Source organism: Dermacentor albipictus, chromosome 4 (assembly GCF_038994185.2).
Source record: "Dermacentor albipictus isolate Rhodes 1998 colony chromosome 4, USDA_Dalb.pri_finalv2, whole genome shotgun sequence".
Taxonomy (NCBI): Eukaryota; Metazoa; Arthropoda; class Arachnida; order Ixodida; family Ixodidae; genus Dermacentor; species Dermacentor albipictus.
Window position 1 is genome coordinate 130728975 of NC_091824.1, and position 18168 is coordinate 130747142.

At 45.6% G+C, this 18168-nt stretch overlaps 1 protein-coding gene and 1 non-coding gene across 3 annotated transcripts in view; both read right to left on the reverse strand.

Moving 5' to 3' along the window:
- LOC135898431 (cell adhesion molecule 3-like) overlaps window positions 1–16868 on the reverse strand; it is a 449844-nt gene extending 432976 nt beyond the window's left edge. For both annotated transcript variants that reach the window (XM_065427360.2, XM_065427361.2), the window contains exon 1: window positions 16562–16868. The gene's annotated coding sequence lies outside the window, so the exon portion shown is untranslated. The remainder of the gene's footprint in view (window positions 1–16561) is intronic.
- On the reverse strand, window positions 1137–1326 carry LOC135898438 (U2 spliceosomal RNA). The gene has a single exon (XR_010563331.1). It is a non-coding gene; the product is annotated as a U2 spliceosomal RNA (small nuclear RNA).
- Window positions 16869–18168: the final 1300 nt, after the last annotated feature.

An 18168-nucleotide genomic window follows, 5' to 3' on the forward strand; every position in this document is an offset into this window, starting at 1 on the left:
GTGGGTATGAGATGGTCGGGGCTAAGTTTAAGCGAATCCTATTCGCGTCCGCCATAAAATGCGGGATCTTAGCACTCTCTACAAGGCGAATATTTCAATGCATCATTCTAATAACTCCGGCAGGAACCATTAGGCGACTGGTCCCAGTCTTGCCGTAAGCTCAATTTTTCTTCCTAGATGACTGAAATCGGCTTATCTTGGCGCTTTCGCTTTGGGAAATGAAGAGGGAGGAGTGGAAGCATGCACAAAGGAAACTAGTAGACACGAACGGGCGAAAGAAATTTTGAGCGCCGTCATTTTTCAAGTCAGGTCCTATTGGTTTCCTTGTCCACCGGCTTGTGGTGATTCACTGGAGTATAATATTGATTAAAATGGGCTCCGCTCTTTAAAGGCGACCATCTCTCCTGCTCGTATGCTTGCAATGCGAACTGCATGCGTGCTTCGAGGGTATATTGTGTACTAAGTGCACTATGCTTACTGCCATTGTTATGAGCGAAGCAAAACCTAATGCTGAAGCCGAGAAAAAAGCGCGTAGAGAATAAGCCATAGCAGTTTGTAAAGTTATCCTCTCATTTATGTATAGGACATCGCATAAAACAAGTGAGTCGTTCAAACAAAGTCAGTGGAATTCAGAAATGAAGAAGCTACCCGCCAAGCTGAAGAGCAACCACGCCTTTATGATCAGAATAATGTTTTTACTCACTTGACACAAGTTATGGAGATGCATTGTTCACTTTTGCCCTACGGAGATTTCGTTTGAATGAGGCATTACCTTGCAGATTTATTCCTCTTCAAAATAAGCTTCATACGATCAGTCATATCTAATTGAAAAGTAGGAAACACTGCAAAAAGAAGCTGACTGTTAGTAAATTTACACTACCAAGATACGAAAGTTGTATACTGCTCATGGTGTCATGACGACACAGGAAAGAAAGAATGATCATTCCCACTTCTTTTTCTTATTGGTCTTCTCTCTGCTGTTACACCGTTGTACCACCATGAAAATCAAAGGAGTGACACACAGCATTGCTGGCATAAGTATAGCGAATGCACTTTTTACAGCGCAGCTGTATGTGGCTAGGTTTTGGAAAAAAATACGCGTGTCTATCGAGCCGTGTACATCGAGAATTTTTCCCCATACGTGGATCGAACCCACAGATAGTGCAATACCGGGCCGATTCGCGCCGTAGGTGAAGCATGCTTTAGGTACTCCGCCAACTTGCAAAAATAAGCTTACTATCTTATGTGCAAATACGCCCCGTACCAAGTATTAAGCTCATCAGAACAGATACTACACTTTGACCCGCGTCGACAATTTCTAAGTATGTACCGCCCTCACTTTGTCGCGTCCCAAACGCTTGTGTATCTCCTTCCCTGTCTTCCACTCTCTAATGGTGGTGGTCCCGCAAGCTTGCTGCCCGCCAGGACCACGAGGCAGAGAAATGTGAACTGTCCATGTGGCCCCGATTCCGAAAATTTGGAACGTTTCACCGAAGCAGCGGCCAGGTTTCAGCAGGAGTTTGTGGGGAACAGATTTTGGGTTGCCGGGTGGTGTGTGACCGCTTGTGGTTTTCGAATGACCTCGAAAGAATTCTCGAATTAAGGTACCATCACGCTTCTCTCTTCCTACGTGCTTATTCCGATTGGCGCTTTGGGCAATTATCGATTGTACGCATGGTCACTTCAGCAGCTGGGTTGAGACAGACCACCCTATCGCGTTATATGGCGAATATTTTGTGCCGCAATACTACGTCCCAAACGGTTGCACATTGAGCCGCACTTCGTAGCACTGCATGCGTAATCAGGCAAATGGAACTAATGATTTGACGCTGGTTATTTCAGCCTACATTGCCATTTTGTTACGTAGATGCACGGAAATGGCCTCTTATGACGATGTCCATTAAGTTTATAATATAAACAAGCATTTTACAGTTTGTAACTAGAAAGCTTATTACTGTAATAATAAATTAATTGTTTTGTTTGCTTGTCGTCAAATAAGGTCCGCCTTGGGCCCTTGGCAGATCTGTGGGGACGTGATCTGAGTACATTTCGCAGGCTTAAAACATGTTAAGTGTAAGAAAACACGCCATTTATACACAATAACTTTTTCCTGGGCGAGTTGGTGTTTGCTGAACGACACAACACGATAGTGTATGAACGACATGATATTGTAGCGCAAGAAACCGGAAGGTGAGCAGGATCCCCGAAGAAAGTGAGCAGGGAAGTGAGCAGAGAAGTGAGCAGGGAGGTGAGCAGGGAAGTGATAAGTATCCCCGAAGAAAGGCTCAGGTGCTACCTTACTTCCACAAGGTGTGCCACAATGTCAAAAAGGTGGTGAACAGGTATAAGTCACCTTGCGTTGGCGGGCTAGTTGGTGCGCCTTGTGGGCTAGCACATTGTCCTGTCGTCTTTCTTGTGTCCGTTGTTTTGCACTAAAGAAAGTAATTATGAGGTACCTGATGTGTCCCGAACAAACTGGTTCACCTATGCCCCCGAATCATGGGATGTACTGTGCAAACGTGCAATATGAAGCACGCAAAACGCTACGTGGAAAAGTGTTCGACTGCTGTGGTTTACCAGATACCGCTAAGTTGCGGGAAAACCTACGCCGGGCAGGCAGGTCGTTGTGTGAACGACCGAATGAGAGAACAGACAAACAATTAAGAAAAGAATATGAGCGCCCATCTCTCTGCGCATTGCAGAACGTGCTGCTGTAAACCACGTTGTGCTGAGGTGAGAATCCTAGGCTGGAGTAGAGATAAAACCGCGCGGGAACTGCTAGAGGATTATCGCATTCATATGAGTGGTCAAGCATGTGTTAGTCAAACAACTCTTTAGTTATATGATGCGGAAATGAGATTGTTAGGTTTGAAGCTAACAAGATGACCTGTCACTTGCTTTTTGCTTACCCCTGATGTCGAGAGTGTGCGCGATATATATGCAAGCAAGCTTTGTGCCGAATAAACAGTTATGAGTGTTAGCACCATCATTCTTTCTCTTCTGTCTGTCACTTAGAATCCTTCTTTTCCTGTCTTTTACACTACAATATCCTGTCATGCTGCATTTCTAATAATAAGAAGCCAACAAACACTGACACCAAAGACAACATAAGAAAAGATAGGTGGGCATAATGAAGGAAATAAAGAAACGATAAATTAATGGAAATGAAAGTGGATGGAAAAACAACTGTTGTGGCATCGTTCCCCACCTGCGGCAAGTTGTTTTTTCATCCACTTTCATTTCCAATAATTTATCGTTTCTTTATTTCATTTATTAAGCACAAGTAATTTCCCCTATGTTGTCCTTGGCGTCAGTGTTTGTTGGCTTCTTATGATATGACTAATAAAAGTCGGGCCCCTCGGTTAAGCCCCTTTCTTCTCGTATATTTCTAATAAGCGTCACGGAGGCGTACCACTGCGCAGTGAGGATTCCGAAGCAACTGCAGCCCTTGATAGCCTAATATAACTTGTCTGCGCACGACCCTCTAACCTTGTGTGGGAACTTGTGGGAACTTTCGGTTTGGGCATGAACTACGGTGTATGTTTCCACCCTCCATTAGATAGCTTTATTTCTCCTGTTAAAATAAATAACCAATACACAGCAGAGGAACTAAATTACTGAGTGATTATTATGAAAAAGCAATGCAGAACTTGCAGCGGTGAGTGGACAAGAAGAAAAGCGAACATTAGAAACTGTTTGAATTTCTGGAAACCACGAGAAAACATTGCATACGTGGCAAGAATGTCTTGTGTCGCGTGTCTCTTGGTCACTCCAGTTTCCCGTACATTTCCCCCTGCTGAAATTTCGAAGAATGTGTAGAGGAAGCAAAATATGCAGAAGCAATAGACGATGATTGTCAATGTAAACGAATAGCCAGAACAAACAAGCAGTGTATTTCTCGTGGGCAAGAACCCGCTATGGGTCATCGGATTTCCGGCACTCTTTCTCGCCTTCCTGCGACGAATGAGTGAGCGGATAACAGCGATAGTGCGAACCCCTATCCTCCCCGCCTCTTCCCGCCACTTGGTTAGGCGAGAGCTCAGGCTCAACCACCCCTAAACTCCCACCCTCCCTCCCCCGCTCAACCTTCCCCCCCCTGTCCCTTTCGCAACGCAGTTGCCCGAGAGCCCACACGCTTTTCTTCGATGCTTTTCCTCACCTTCCGTCCCCCAAGACAGCCAACTGTCATGCCACCGACCTAACACGAAAATGTCCGGAAGAGGCAAAGGAAGCTATTCGCTTAAAGAAAGGATCGCTAAAGTCTGGCAAAATACCTTTGGGCACCAATATGAATATTGTACTTATTCTGGCGAGTCTCCTTAGAAAGCAGCCTTCGGTAATGTTTTTCCGGTGAACCGTTCAGAAAGCCGCTGGCAGGAGATATAAATAGAGCAATGTATAATCTTTAATGGAGATAGAGTACGTTTCTCGGAAATATTTCTTACTTCCATTTTTATCTTGCTTGTCGTGGCCACCCCTATATTCAGCTAAGGTGTGCCGGCTGTCTAGAGAAAAACAGCCTTAGAGACAGGATAAATATTTGTGCTGAGAAAGGAAGTCTACTCTCCCGGTCTTTATGCCCAGTCATCGTCTTCCTCGTTATCTCTACCATTTTATTTCTACGAAAGAATAAGTACGCCATTGTGTTTACTTGATCTTTATAATAATTATCTTCTTTGCACACTGTTCATCCTGCCGTATTAGGATTTTCGCACCTTTAGGTTTTTCAATGGTTTTCTCGGATCCAAAGGATCAAAAGACTCGCAGAACGACAGCCACGTTTGCGATGCGAGTTGGTCCTTGCGACGCAGAATTTTCTTTTAAGTTCGTCCGGCCAACCTCAAGTCATGTACCGACTTCATGGGCCTATATCTTCGCTCTGCACGGCAACTATTTGCACGAAGCTTCTCCAATTCACTGTCGTATTCGGTGCGTGCATATGTACTCAAGTAATCCTCTCAATCCCAAGACTTCGGAAAAAGTGAGACTTGCCGTCATCAGCACTCAAGCAACTTACTTTACTCTTCTTGCGCGAGAAATACGGCGACTACACACACGTCTATACTGATGACTCAACTACGTCAACCAGTTCCGGTGGCGCTGCAGTTATACCAACAAGGAGAATAACCCAGCGGTTCAGGACTTCCCATATCACTACATTTACGGCTGCAGAGCTCACCGGCTCCCCATGGTGCACTTCATGCGATCAACACAGAGCCCTGAAAAAAATTGCAGGACGCTTAAGCTTCGCCTTCAAGAGCGGAACGCGATAGCGTTATCGCACCCCGTTCGCTTAGTAAACGCAGGGGTATTGGGGCATCCTCGCACCGGTCCCCGCACGGCCCCAATGCGCTCAGACGAGACGAAGCGGAGAAGCGGGCGAGTGGCGCGACACCTGTCGGGGAGTGCGGTACATTGCGAGGAGGGGGTCTTCTGTGTTTGCCGCAATATGGCTCTGCGTGTGCGCCAAGCGCAGAAGAAATGTAGCGGAAACGCACTTCACTACTCGTTTAACTGCGACTTCTGTAATTTACATGCTCATAATTACTTATATGCACCACAGTATAACTTTATACGGCACGTTTCTAAGGCAACACCGCATTCACTAGAGGCACTTTCATTGCGCTTTGAACCATTGAACTCATGGCTGAGTGGTAGCGTATCCGTCTCACACTCCGGAGACCCTGGTTCGATTCCCATCCAGCACATCTTGTAAGTTGTTTTTATTTATGAATTACCTTCCGGGATGTTCTGCTCACGGCCAACGCCGCCAATGCCGACGACACCGGCTTTTCTGCGACACGAGCTCCGTAACGCTCACGCATTAAAATGGGAAGTATTCGGCGATTCAAGGCCAGCCTTATAATGTATGCAGTCATTTCTCCGACATGGAGCACCCGATCAACCGACGAGTGAAATCGTGGAAAGCATCTATCAGGTGAAAGAAAAAGGCCATCATATCACTTTTCAGTGGACACTAGGCTATTGTAGTATCATAGGAAATGGTGAGGCGGATACGGCAGCTCGGGATGTCAAACCAAGAAGACTGCTGCGTCCCCATTCCTGTCTCGGGGACAGACGCTGCGAGACAGCACAATGAAACGTCACAACCAATGGTGAAGCAAAAATCAATAGATTCCAAAGACCACATGTATCTGATAAGGTGATAAGCCGAGTGCGCGATGGTCATATGACACAGCACACCTTATAAATTCGAGCCCCGTTCTGTCGAATTAACTGTTGGTAGTCCAACCTAGCTGTTTCCTTTCTCTTTGTGTATGTTTCCTGCTTGCGTCTTTAATTTGGCTGGTTTTTTTATTTATGCAATGCACCAAATTGCCCAACAACGTATTTTATAAGTGCATATCATAGCCATTGTTAGAGTCGTTACTAAGTGAGAATGAGTGATGCCAGTGAAGTCTATAACACAAGTTTTCTTACCATGATATTTACAGCTTCGTTGGTCATCCTCCTTCGCAAGGTGGAATTGCCTTGAATTTTTTCTTGATAATTCAATTGCAGTCACTTTTCGCTCATGTCTATTAGAGCGTCGCAAGAGATTCCTCAAAAGCCTTCACAAGTTCTTCTTAAGCCAACCACACTCAAAGACGAGCATATACGACGAGGTTCTGGTCCTCACGGATTGTAATTGCGAGTCGAAAACTACAATGCTATGAGCCCGGAAAAACTAATCAATCATTTCATGAGAAAAGTGTGTCGTATACTTGTCCTAGCAGTTACCTTTTCTGGGCGACGCAGCGGCAGGAAAGGGGTGCAAGTGACGCGCAGTCGTTGATTTATAAGTGAGGTTACTGGACTATAACTTCTAGTCAGGACAAGCCAAGCCGCAAGGTGAACCGACCTAAACGGAACTTCAATTGATGGGTTCACGAAGCTTGCAGCTTAGTACGGCTTCTCAGTCTTGTACGGTTTCGTAATGAAAACTTTGAAAACAAATTTTACAAAGTTCATGCAAGGTAAACGTAGTGAGCGAAGCTCGGAGCGAATGGTTAAGAAAATGCAGTTTCAAAGGAGACAAGGCAACAAAAAATTCACTATCTGTTTTGTAATCTTGCTTCTACTACGGCAAGTATTAACACATATTCCTTTATTGAAATGGAAACTGCTGAAAATGCCACAATATTTCAAGGTATCCTGTTCCTCATCATCGCTCCCACAACTACTTTATTACCCGTCGTCATGGCTTTGCGGCTGTGGTGTTGCGCTGCTAAGTCCGAGGTCATGGGGACCTCGGACTTAGCACAACACCACAGCCGGCCGTGGCCGTGGAATCCCGGCCGTGGCGGCCGCATTTCGATTGGGGTGCAATGTAAAAATGCCCTTGTCAAGTGCACGGGGGGCATGTTAAAGTCAAAATTAATTTATAGTCCACACTACAGCGTGCCTCATAGTCAAATCCTGGTTGGCCCGTAAAACCTCGGAATTCATTAATTCATTCGTAGACTTTCTTCATGAATGGTTTCACGTGATTCGCACTATACCAGAAGCAGCAATGTTAATAAAGAAAAGAGCCTGCCTGTTTGACTTAATCGCAACAACCCACATGCTCGTTGTTAACCCTCTGATCGGTGACCAAGGTGCGAAACGCATAAACCTGTTAAATCTAGAAAGCACAACTAAATCGGCTCAGTCTTCATCTTTTGAGTATAACGCAACATTTTCGCCACCTTCGTGGCCAGGAACACAACACAGTCCAGTCACTGCCACTGTGTCCTGCTGCCTAAAGAGAGAGCGGGTGACAAGACAGCAGCAAAGAAGAAAGAAACATGTGAGGATTAAGAAGTTGGAGGACTTAGGTATTTTCGGCCTTCCCTAGAAGGTACCTCTGGCTCGTAATTAATGAGTATTTCGCTGTCACGGCAACGCCTGCAGGGCCAGGGCTGGGATTCCTTGGATATGTCCGCTTAATCACGCTAGAATCCCCCCCTTTCCTGCTTGTCAACCCCGTACTACGCGTCAATCCGCTTGCTCAGGCCATTTCGCTAGCCACTGCAGACGTCTCTATTCGTCGGCAGTATCATGCATTCTATTCGCCTTTACCCTGCCACCGAAATTGCTGAAATTTTTATCTAACCTTTCAGCGCCTCCATTTTCAGGACGTCAAGGTCAACTACTTTCGAGGAAGCCCTCTTCAGTATGTCCTATATTAAACACAACAAAATTATTGTCACGTAGGAATGTAACAGTGGAAATTGAAGTGCTCTATCGCGGCAGCAGTTTCATTTAAGGAACACTAAATCTTTAAGGAACTAGTGTTTCAAAGATGAAAAAGTTGCGCTAGTTCTACCTTTCGTAGCTTAGCTTGCAGTAATATCACACGTTGTGAACTTACTTTACATAGGGGAGTGGAACTAATATTGAAATACAGAGCAGTGACACATAATAGTGACAGAGCAGCCGCCTTGCACAAATTGCCATCAACGTGATTGAAACATGACGGCAACGATGTTATTAAACCATTGATACATTGTGCCGCATACATGTGACTAATTGCTAGCTGATGCTTTTTTTTTCGGTTATGGCTTCGCTAAGGCCGCATCTAAGCCGTTCAATATTTTGAAGTCGCTGGTTTTTATTTTCGTGGAAGTGGTATTTCGCGCATTTCCCTACGCTTGAATGCACCCTGCACCCTCCCCGCTCTACTTCACGATCGCTTCACGTTTAATTAAGAAAAAATATGGTTTGCCTCAAATACAGTGTTCTTTCTTTCATGAACAATTCATCAGGCTTATACTATAACGTCATTTTCAATTCGTATAATTCAACTGGCTGCGCAGCAGTTCGCTAGAAGAAATGCGGCAGGTTCCACTCTGTACCAAAGCATAACGCTGCTGAGAAACTACGCTGTGCCACATTGCAAAATAGGAAGCTTGAAAAAGGGGCTTTCTCAAGCAGCTTTATTTGCCCGCTTAGAAGGAGCGATGAACTCAATAACTCTACGGTGGCTTCGTCGATGGCATCCTTTCTTAGACAACAAGGAATGTGAAGGAAATAATGCTTTGATGCAAATACCAGGGTTTGGGTAAGGCGAGTTTGCGACACATGCCAGAATAAAGCGTTATGAAGAGTTAGGGACTGCTGCCGCTTTACATAATCTTGATTTAGAGCGTTAAAGGCCTGGAAGTAAGATTTATCTGGAATTTAAAGCGTCTGGCGCCGTGCGTTAGAAGAGTGTGCTTAAGAATGTTCACGTTGTGGAGCACCGAAGTGTCAGCACAAAAAATCGCTACAAGAACATTGTTTTGCATCGCGAAGCGAGCGCAGAAATTCCTTGTAGAAATAGTTATTGAAATGAGTGCCACAAGATATATGGAAATGCAAGCATAGATCATTCTTCCAACTTCATCGGAACAACGCGAGAATATTTGCCCTACTCTAAAAGGGACATCACAGGCATTCTTTGTGTCATTGTGCACTTGTGTCGCATTCTTTTGCAGGTTTTCGATAAGGTTGCATATGAATTGGTGTTATCTGGAAGAAATTTACGAAAAAACTTACTAGTACAATTGACCTTCCCGAACAGGTAACGCGTTGTAAGTAATCCATGGAACTTTGCAATAACGAAAGCAGTCGCAACTGGCAATAATCTGGAGCTTTATCAGGATGTTTGACAGCCGTGAAGACGCCGCTGAAAACGTTACTTGTATATATGGAACACGTTGAATTTAGCAGATCTCGTTCCATATGTCCAGCACGAAAAGGTCCCGTAAGCGTTTATCTGCAGTTTTATGCTTATATGAGAAAGGCGCATACGGTAACATATTACATGAGGCCATTCTCGACCGTCTTACGACGGTTGACCTAGGTGGTCGAGTCTTTTTGTAGATTGCAAGTTACCTATCCGCAAGATCATTCTATGTGTTAACCGACGATGGCCCAACTACGCGACGCTATACCAGCAGAGGCGTTCCTCAAGGCGGTGCTCTCAGCCCGACGTTATTCAACCTCGCTCTTGTTGGGCTTGCTGAATACTTGCCAACTACCATCAATATTTCAATATACGCCAATGACATCTGTGTCTGGACTTCGGCACTTACACGTCTTCAGATACGTGCGCGGCTTCAAAGAGCGACAACTTTGACAGTAAGCTACTCGTGTAAACAAGGTCTCAGCATATCACCATAAAAATGCGCACTAGTGGCATTTACTCGCAAATCAAAGACGCCTTATGTCATCTCAATCAATGGGCGGATATTTCCTATGTCAGAACCCACAGATTTCTTGGCGTAATTATTGACCGAGACCTCTGTTGGAGCCGGCACGTGGACATGAAACGGCGCCTGTCAGCAACTTCCCAGTCGTTTAAATATTTGACAGGAAAGACGAGGGGGATGTCAGTAGACGCAATGCTGAAACTCTACAGAGCTCTCTTTCTCGGTTTTCTTTTAAGATATAGTCTACCTGCACTGAACAACACCTGCAAGACAAATATTCGTGTTCTGCAGGCTGCACAAGCTCAAGCACTCAGAGTTTGCCTTGGTTTACCCAGATGCACGTCAACAGAGGCAACTATTGCGATTGCTCGAGACCATCCAATGCAAACTCACATTATGGTGGAAGCCTGAGAACGCATATCAGACATTTTGCACGTGCCCCCTATCACCACCTTGCAACACTACTTTCAGACAGGCATCAAGCATCATTCTCTAAATGTATCGTCAAGTACAACGACAAACTTCCCTCGGACTTCACCGCTACATCTAAACCATCGATACCCCCTTGAGGTTTTATCAACCCCACAGTCCATCTCAGTACCAGGAATTGGGAAACAGTCTGAGTTGTCGTCACCTGTGCTGAAACAACTGTGCCTGCTTCTTCTGCACGACAGGTATGCGGACATGTGTACACATTTATACTGATGGTTCCACAAACATGCCGTGTTTGTCGGGCGCTGTGGTTGTCCCAGCAAGAGCTATTACCATCAGCTGTAGGAGTGACCACCCAACGACATCGACATCTTCGGAACTAGCTGCTCTTCGCGCTGCACTTTGTTTCGTTAATCGAGAACCACCTGGACAATGGTCAGTCTTCAGTGACTCAAAGGCAGCCCTACAATCTGTGCTATCAGCTCTGCGTCGCGGGCCATACGAACAGCTCGTATTCAGTATTTGATGCCTACTCCATACATCACAAGAGAAAGGACACCACGTGACGTTTCAGTGGCTGCCAAGTCACTGCGGCGTCATAAGAAACGAAGACGCTGATAATGCCACTCGGGCAGCTCTTGAAGACAGACAGGAAGAGGCCACACCACTTTCACGGTCCGACGCAGCCAGCAGACTTCGAGTGCTTGCACAGGAGATCACGCTCTCTCTATGGTGCACACTAAGCAGCCAGACCAACCAGAGCAATCGTCAATACCACCTGTCCTATTTGATGCATCTGTGTATGCCAACTAGACTCCGCCGAAGAGAGGCCACTCTGTTTATCGCTTATAGCTAGGGATGGCATTCACGAAACCTTACCCATTTCGCATTGGAATTACCGACAACGCTATCTGCAATGCCTATCTTTGCGAGGAGACGCGAGAACCCATTCTGTGCGACTGTCCTGAATATATTGCTCAGAGACAGACCATGGCGTCCGCTCTAGCGCACCTTGACAATAGACCATGGTCAGTTGAAACGACTTTCACATGTCACCGACCGAATACAGCGCAGCTGAAGGCGACGAAGTGACTACTTCTGTTTTTGAAAGAACAGTCCCTGGCGTCCCTGGCACTCCGCATTGCCTACAAATTACGGTCGTTCAAGCTATCCTGCTGACCCTCAAAACCATTGACAACCTACTAGGCTTTCGAGGGGCGAAGCGAAAATTCTGGGTCTTTCATGGCTTCGAGGTGAGCAGCTGGACATGCGTACGCGATTGAGCACGTGCACGCAGATACAGCACGGTACGCGTGTATGCTCTAGTACGCGTACACGCACCACAGCCGGGTACGTGTACGTGGAGGGGTACTTCTCTTGTTAGTTCGAGTTTATATGATAAAGGAGATGTGGGAAACTGCGTTTGGTTGTTCAAATGCTATGGTGCTGAAACGGATAAGCTATCCAAAAACTCGAATGCTTACGTCATGCACGCAAATTAGCCTGGCACTGCGTCCTAATGAGGTCCACCACGATGCTCGCATGACGTGTGGAAAAGACGCAGAGCGAAACTGCGTCACCTCTTCATCTGAGCATAATTCTGAAGCAATGTATGTTCAGCACTGACTCGGGCGATGTTCGTGAGAGCAAAGCATCCACCTTGGATATAAAACGGGACAGATGGCCCCGCAATTTTTCCTATGCGCCATCGTAAGAAAACACATGCACCCAAAGGGAAACCACGCGGAAGTAGACATACAGGCCCGTTTAGAAACTTAGAGACATAATGCGAAAACAAAAGCAGGCCCGTTTCGCAGTGCACGCGTGACCTACAAGCAGGAGAGCAGCCAGTGAGAGGAAAGGCTAATGTACCTATACAGAGACGAAGAAATCATTAACAGTGGTTGGACAAAAGATGTCTCTGGTTGTCTTCGTCACGACAATACCTGTCATCGTCGGTAACGTTCATATAGATCACGCTCCTCTATCGCCTGTAGGAAATATAAGCGGGCGCGTAACGTATAGAGTGACGTCTTGCATTGTTTGGGGACTTATAAAAGCCAACGTACAAGACAGACTACGATTGAGGATGGCTATCCACAGGCACTAGCGCTGTCTTGTCTACATGCCCTCCTGCAGCACACGGTAATGTCCCCGCGCTGTTCGGCACAGCTGTCGCTCAAGCGCGTTACGTAAGCCTCGTGCGTTTGCGGGTACCCGGAAGTCGAGCATGAATCCAATAAATTTCCCTTCCCCTTAACCTGGTCTTGCCCCATGTCTTTAACTCCTGAAGAGGAAGTTAATTGGTTGGAAAATTCCGCAATGGCCGTCAGCGATTTGTTCCCTACCGCGATAAAAAGTTCTAGACTGGTAGTGCTCCCAAAGGAACTCCGAGCAGAAGGCTTTATTTGCGCTGCTCAGGTTCCTGAAGTCTACGAACTTTCATGATATACTTTAAAAGCACCGCCTGCTACGGCTATATATATATATATATATATATATATATATATATATATATATATATATATATATATATATAGTGTTACCTTGTTTCCGCTTGTCTTCTTTATTTCTCTCTCTCCCCTTCCACTTTCCTCTTTTATCCCCCTACGGCCCTTCCCTACGTGCAGAATAGCCAACCCAAACAAACCCTGCTTAACCGCCTGCATTCTTATACGCTCTTTATTGCTATTTCTCTCGTTGTAGCTTATTCCTTGACCTAGCTTCTTTAAGGTATTCTCTCTCTCTCGCTCAATTTAAGTCAGAATTTCATGTGGTGTGGGATTAGTTTCATCGCATGGGAAAGAGAGAGAGAGGAAGGGGGGGGGAGGGGCGAGATAATTACGGAAACACGGAGAGGTTAGCCATTTTGTTTACGGGCAATGGATGGGATATCCTGCGAAACCTTTCTTCCCGTTTCTTAAAAAGCACGCCCGAGGAGCGCTACAGCCGTGTAGGACGCCTTCGTGGCTTTCTATTTCTTTCTTCTTCCTTTTCTACTCCGCTCGATGTGCTTGTATCACTGGCAACGCTGTTTTTAGCTAGCTATTCTTGGGTGGATAGGACGAAAAAGCTTAAGCACCGCAGCAAGGGCATCCCGAAGGATTAGGCGCAGCTGTGGAGCACCAAGAAGTGCGCTTGGCTCTCCACCGCAGGTGGTCCGGGTGCTGTATCGGGCAAAGAAAGTTGATGACGGCGAATTAAGCGCGCAAACGCGAAGTAAGGCTCAAGCTCCTATGAGCCAACTCCAACCTCTCTGAGCCTCATCGTCTAATGAAAGCCGTGAAGCTTGAGATTCGGTGCTCCCGACTGACCGGTGCAAAGTAAGAGCGTTCATTCGCAGCTGCAGGAATTAAAGCGGCGCACGGTGTGAACTTCTCGAAATAAAAAAAAAAACTCCCAGTAATAAAAGAAAATTACTATAACCAGCAGCGCTGCTCGAAAACTATCTTCAGGGGGATTCTCCAGATGTTTACACGTGTTCAACGCGAGCTTGGTGGCGAAGTCCGCAGGATCATTGAGCTTTGTGAACACATTGAATATGCTTTGTGCGACCAACTAGAACTTTCTTAACAACCGTCGCGCCATATAAACATCAGCTACGCTTTGGGGATATAAAACCGTAGATGCCTGAAACCTCCAGAAGGACTTCTTGAGCAAGTTGGTGTTTAGATTTCATAGGTATTCTTGATCGTGGCACGAAAAACATTTAGTGAAAAGGGACAGAAAAAGAATACAGTGAAGTGACTGGCGCTTCACTGTCTTTTTTCTGTCGCTTGTCACGAAATGTATTTCGCGCCCCAATCAAATATACCTAGGAAACCTGACACCTCGTTAGAACTACAACTTCCTGCATATGAATGCTATCGTGATCAAAATTTCATGGACCATGATTTTGGTAGCCGCAATGCATCGCTGAACCGTTCCGCTGCTAGAAAGTTTGGGTCGGAGGCTTTCCCTGGCTCGTTCATTTCGTGCTCATAAGAATGGTGTCTGTGAGCGTCCTGCTTTTCGTCCACCAAGCATCGATTGGTGAACTTAACAAAAGCAAGAAGTAGTTACTATCTAGAGAGAAATTCGTACACAGTAGAAAAAATTATTAGAGAAACACCCTGTTGGGCCTTGTCAGGTATTGTGTACGCAGTCTGTCCAGTCGCTCATATTATGGTCATAATATATATATACAGGGTGTCCCACCTAACTTGGACCAAGATTTAAAATATACCCAATAGCTCTAGAGAAATTGTACCGACTGCATAGAAGTCGTAGTCGCATGCACTTACGGCCAGTATTTTTGCATCACGAAGTATTATTTAATTACCTTTAACCTTTAATTAGTGAACTGTTTAATTATTGCTTGAAACGCACACACACACACACACACACACACACACACACACACACACATATATATATATATATATATATATATATATATATATATATATATATATATATATATATATATATATATATATATTAGCAATCTCCCTAGTCAGGCATAGTCATAACTTATTCACATATATACCGTAACGGGAACCCATGTATACCTGTGGAGCGCAAGTTGTCACGCATTACCGGCATTACAGACGCAAGAACAGGCGAACCGATTTCCGGGCGTTGCCCTAGAATGGTGAGGCATTAAAAGATTCACGCAGGTGTTAGAAGTCGTGAAGCACAGAAGCTCTTTTTTTTTACTTTTTGATCTGACGATGAACTTTTGCTTAACGGAGCAAATATACAGTCGAGTGACTAACCCAGCGAGCGGGATTTGGACGAGTTGGCAGGTTACCAAAACCAGACTGCCGGGCTGCCATGTGACTAGGCTGTGTTGTTCGATACGCTCGCATTGCTCGTAACACAGACGGACATCGAGTCATGCTTGCTTTCAGGCCAGCCATATCTTGATAAGAACAGCTGCTGAAGCAGGATGAGACAGTTGGCGAGCAAGTAGACTATGAGAAGGAACATAAAAAGACGGCGCTTAAAAATGTCCATTCCCATGGCTTCGTACCGAGGTATGGCGAGATCGACCTCGGATCTAAACCTGCTTTTGAAGGAAACAGCGGTTGAGGTTCAGAGAATGAATAAACGGTCACGCATTAACAAAGTACGTTGTCGTTAATTTGTCTACGTCACTCCATAATGCACTTGCAGTTCTTGCTCAATAATTTCTGACCGTCTGAAAGCACATCTTCCCACCCCATATTTCACGCGAAGAAATAAGACCCCTGTTCGTATTTTGTAACTATTTAAAATTGATTACTCTAGCCCTTAACATTTAGTTCAGGCGACGATGTGCCACCTATAGTGCGGTAATACGTCACTCGGTGAGGCAAATCACATTACTATTTACAAATTGTCGCCTTTCGTAGCTTTTTGCTCTCTTATTCGGGCTTCAGAAACAGAGTAGCTGGTTAAAATTATATACCTTGTAATTGGAGCGAACCATCACATCCTGAAATAAAAAAGAAAACGCATTGTCTCCACGCTTCTTCTTGGCCTAAAGTTGGCCAAGAGGCTTGCTTCCACACTAGAAACAAGGCTAACGAAAGCAGATAAACGAATAAATGCGCTCAGGGTGCGGACAGAGGACGTGATTATCACCCCGCAGTACCCCAAGCAGCGCTCACGTGAGCGCATGGGCGGAAGCCGAGACAGAAAACTGGGGCAGGTTTAGCCGCAACGGGGCGGACGAATTTCGGAGCTATTTCAAGTATTTGAACGCACCAAAGCAAAGCACACGTTGTTTTCAACGCCACAGGCGAGAAAGAAGCTTGACGTACAAGAGCACGCTGCTTTAAAACCAGATCCTCATAGCTATATTTTCCTTGAATGGGGTTACGTGGCACTCTTAGGCGCATTCACTTATTTACCAATCCGAGAGCCACCTACAAGTTCTGCCTGGTTATGGACTGTCGTGGCATGGACTTACCCTCGATATAAGGCCTTACCTTTATTCTGTTTGACGAACGCGTGTGCCCACTAGCAGAGGCAGCAGACAGCAGACAGCATGAAGCACGTGCAGTCCTTATTTCTTCCCGTGTTTCACTCTTTGCTTCTCCCGAGGCTTCTTCAAGCCAGACAATGACATGAATCCCAATCGAGGCAGCACTGCGATGCGCGTAGAAAGTACCGTCATAGGAACTGACTAACTGAAGTAAGCATGATAAGCCCTTGACGCTGTCGCAGAATCCCAGAGGGCGCATGGGTCCCTTTTTTCCTGCTGTTCCTGCATACGCATACACCCCAAGCACATACATGGACACTACTTCCAGCGGCTGTCGCTTTGTTAAGCGCGTTTGCACAAATCCAATACTGTAGCTATAGAGCCGTCGAGGTGCCGCTTCGCGTTTGAAGCATCTTCTCCGATCTTTCTGCCGGTGTTCCAATAGGAGCGTGTCAAGTTTCGCGTGACGGCTACTGTTGGACGTAAATGCTCGTTTGCACACACTCCGGCGTTTCCAGCGTACCACCGGGAGTACCATTACAAGGCGTGCAGCGATTTGTGCTGACTCATCAAAAACTACGACGCGCGTGCGAGCGCTGCATGGGTGTGTAAGCGACCCTCAAACGAAAACTCGCGTGGCCTATTTCCCGTGAGGACATAACTGCGGGGAACGGCAGTGACGTGCTAAGATTATTTAATGCGATTCTTTCTATCCTTCCTTCCTTACATAGCACTCAACACTGTGGAAGCTACGCGAGAAGGTCGGTGACGAAAAATTATCACACCGTGCGTTCCGTCCACGCTTCGCTGCGCGTCAACAGCGTTCCCTCGCGTGAGGACACACGGGAGGCTCCTCGCGACGGGTTGCGAATAAAAAAAAAAAAAAAAAACCGCAACTAACAACACAAATAAAAATGCTCTTAAACAACGTATTAGTAGCCGTATGCTTCAGTTTGTTTGTTTTTAAGGAATAAAACATGTTTTATTCATTATTGAGCCTACATTTAACAGGAGAAGGCACGCTTCCGGCCCGCGAGCGTCACATCTGACTTAGCAGCCTATTAAATGCTCGTTTAATAGGCTTTCCTATGAATATTTGTTGATGAATTGGAAGATAGTGTGTATTTACTAATTCACCGCATGGATCAGTAGCTAAGGCATCTTATGCTGAGCACGAGGCCACTGGTTCGACCTCCGATCGCATCTGCTGTTATCAGATGAACAAGTAATGCGAAAACGCTCATGCCGTCTTTTGAATGCACGTTAAGGCAACATAGGCACTCGAAATTTGTTTAAAACCCTGTCCGCCCCTCCCTCATTCTGGCGGATCTTTTAGTCAGTTAGTTGTCTGGCCATGCCACCGTATACAATTCAAACTTTACACATAAACTACAAAATAAAAGACAACTAGATAACCTAACTTTATTTTCTAGCTCTCACTATCCAAATGTTTACATATATATCTATGGTTCCTTCAACTCATCTCTTCAAGCCACATAAAATTTGACCTGGCGTCTGGAGTTACGCCTGTTGATATTGTCATGTTGGTGTTATCAGAATTCATATAAAGGCGCTGTTCTCGGGTGAATATTACACTTCTCGCAGGTGTCG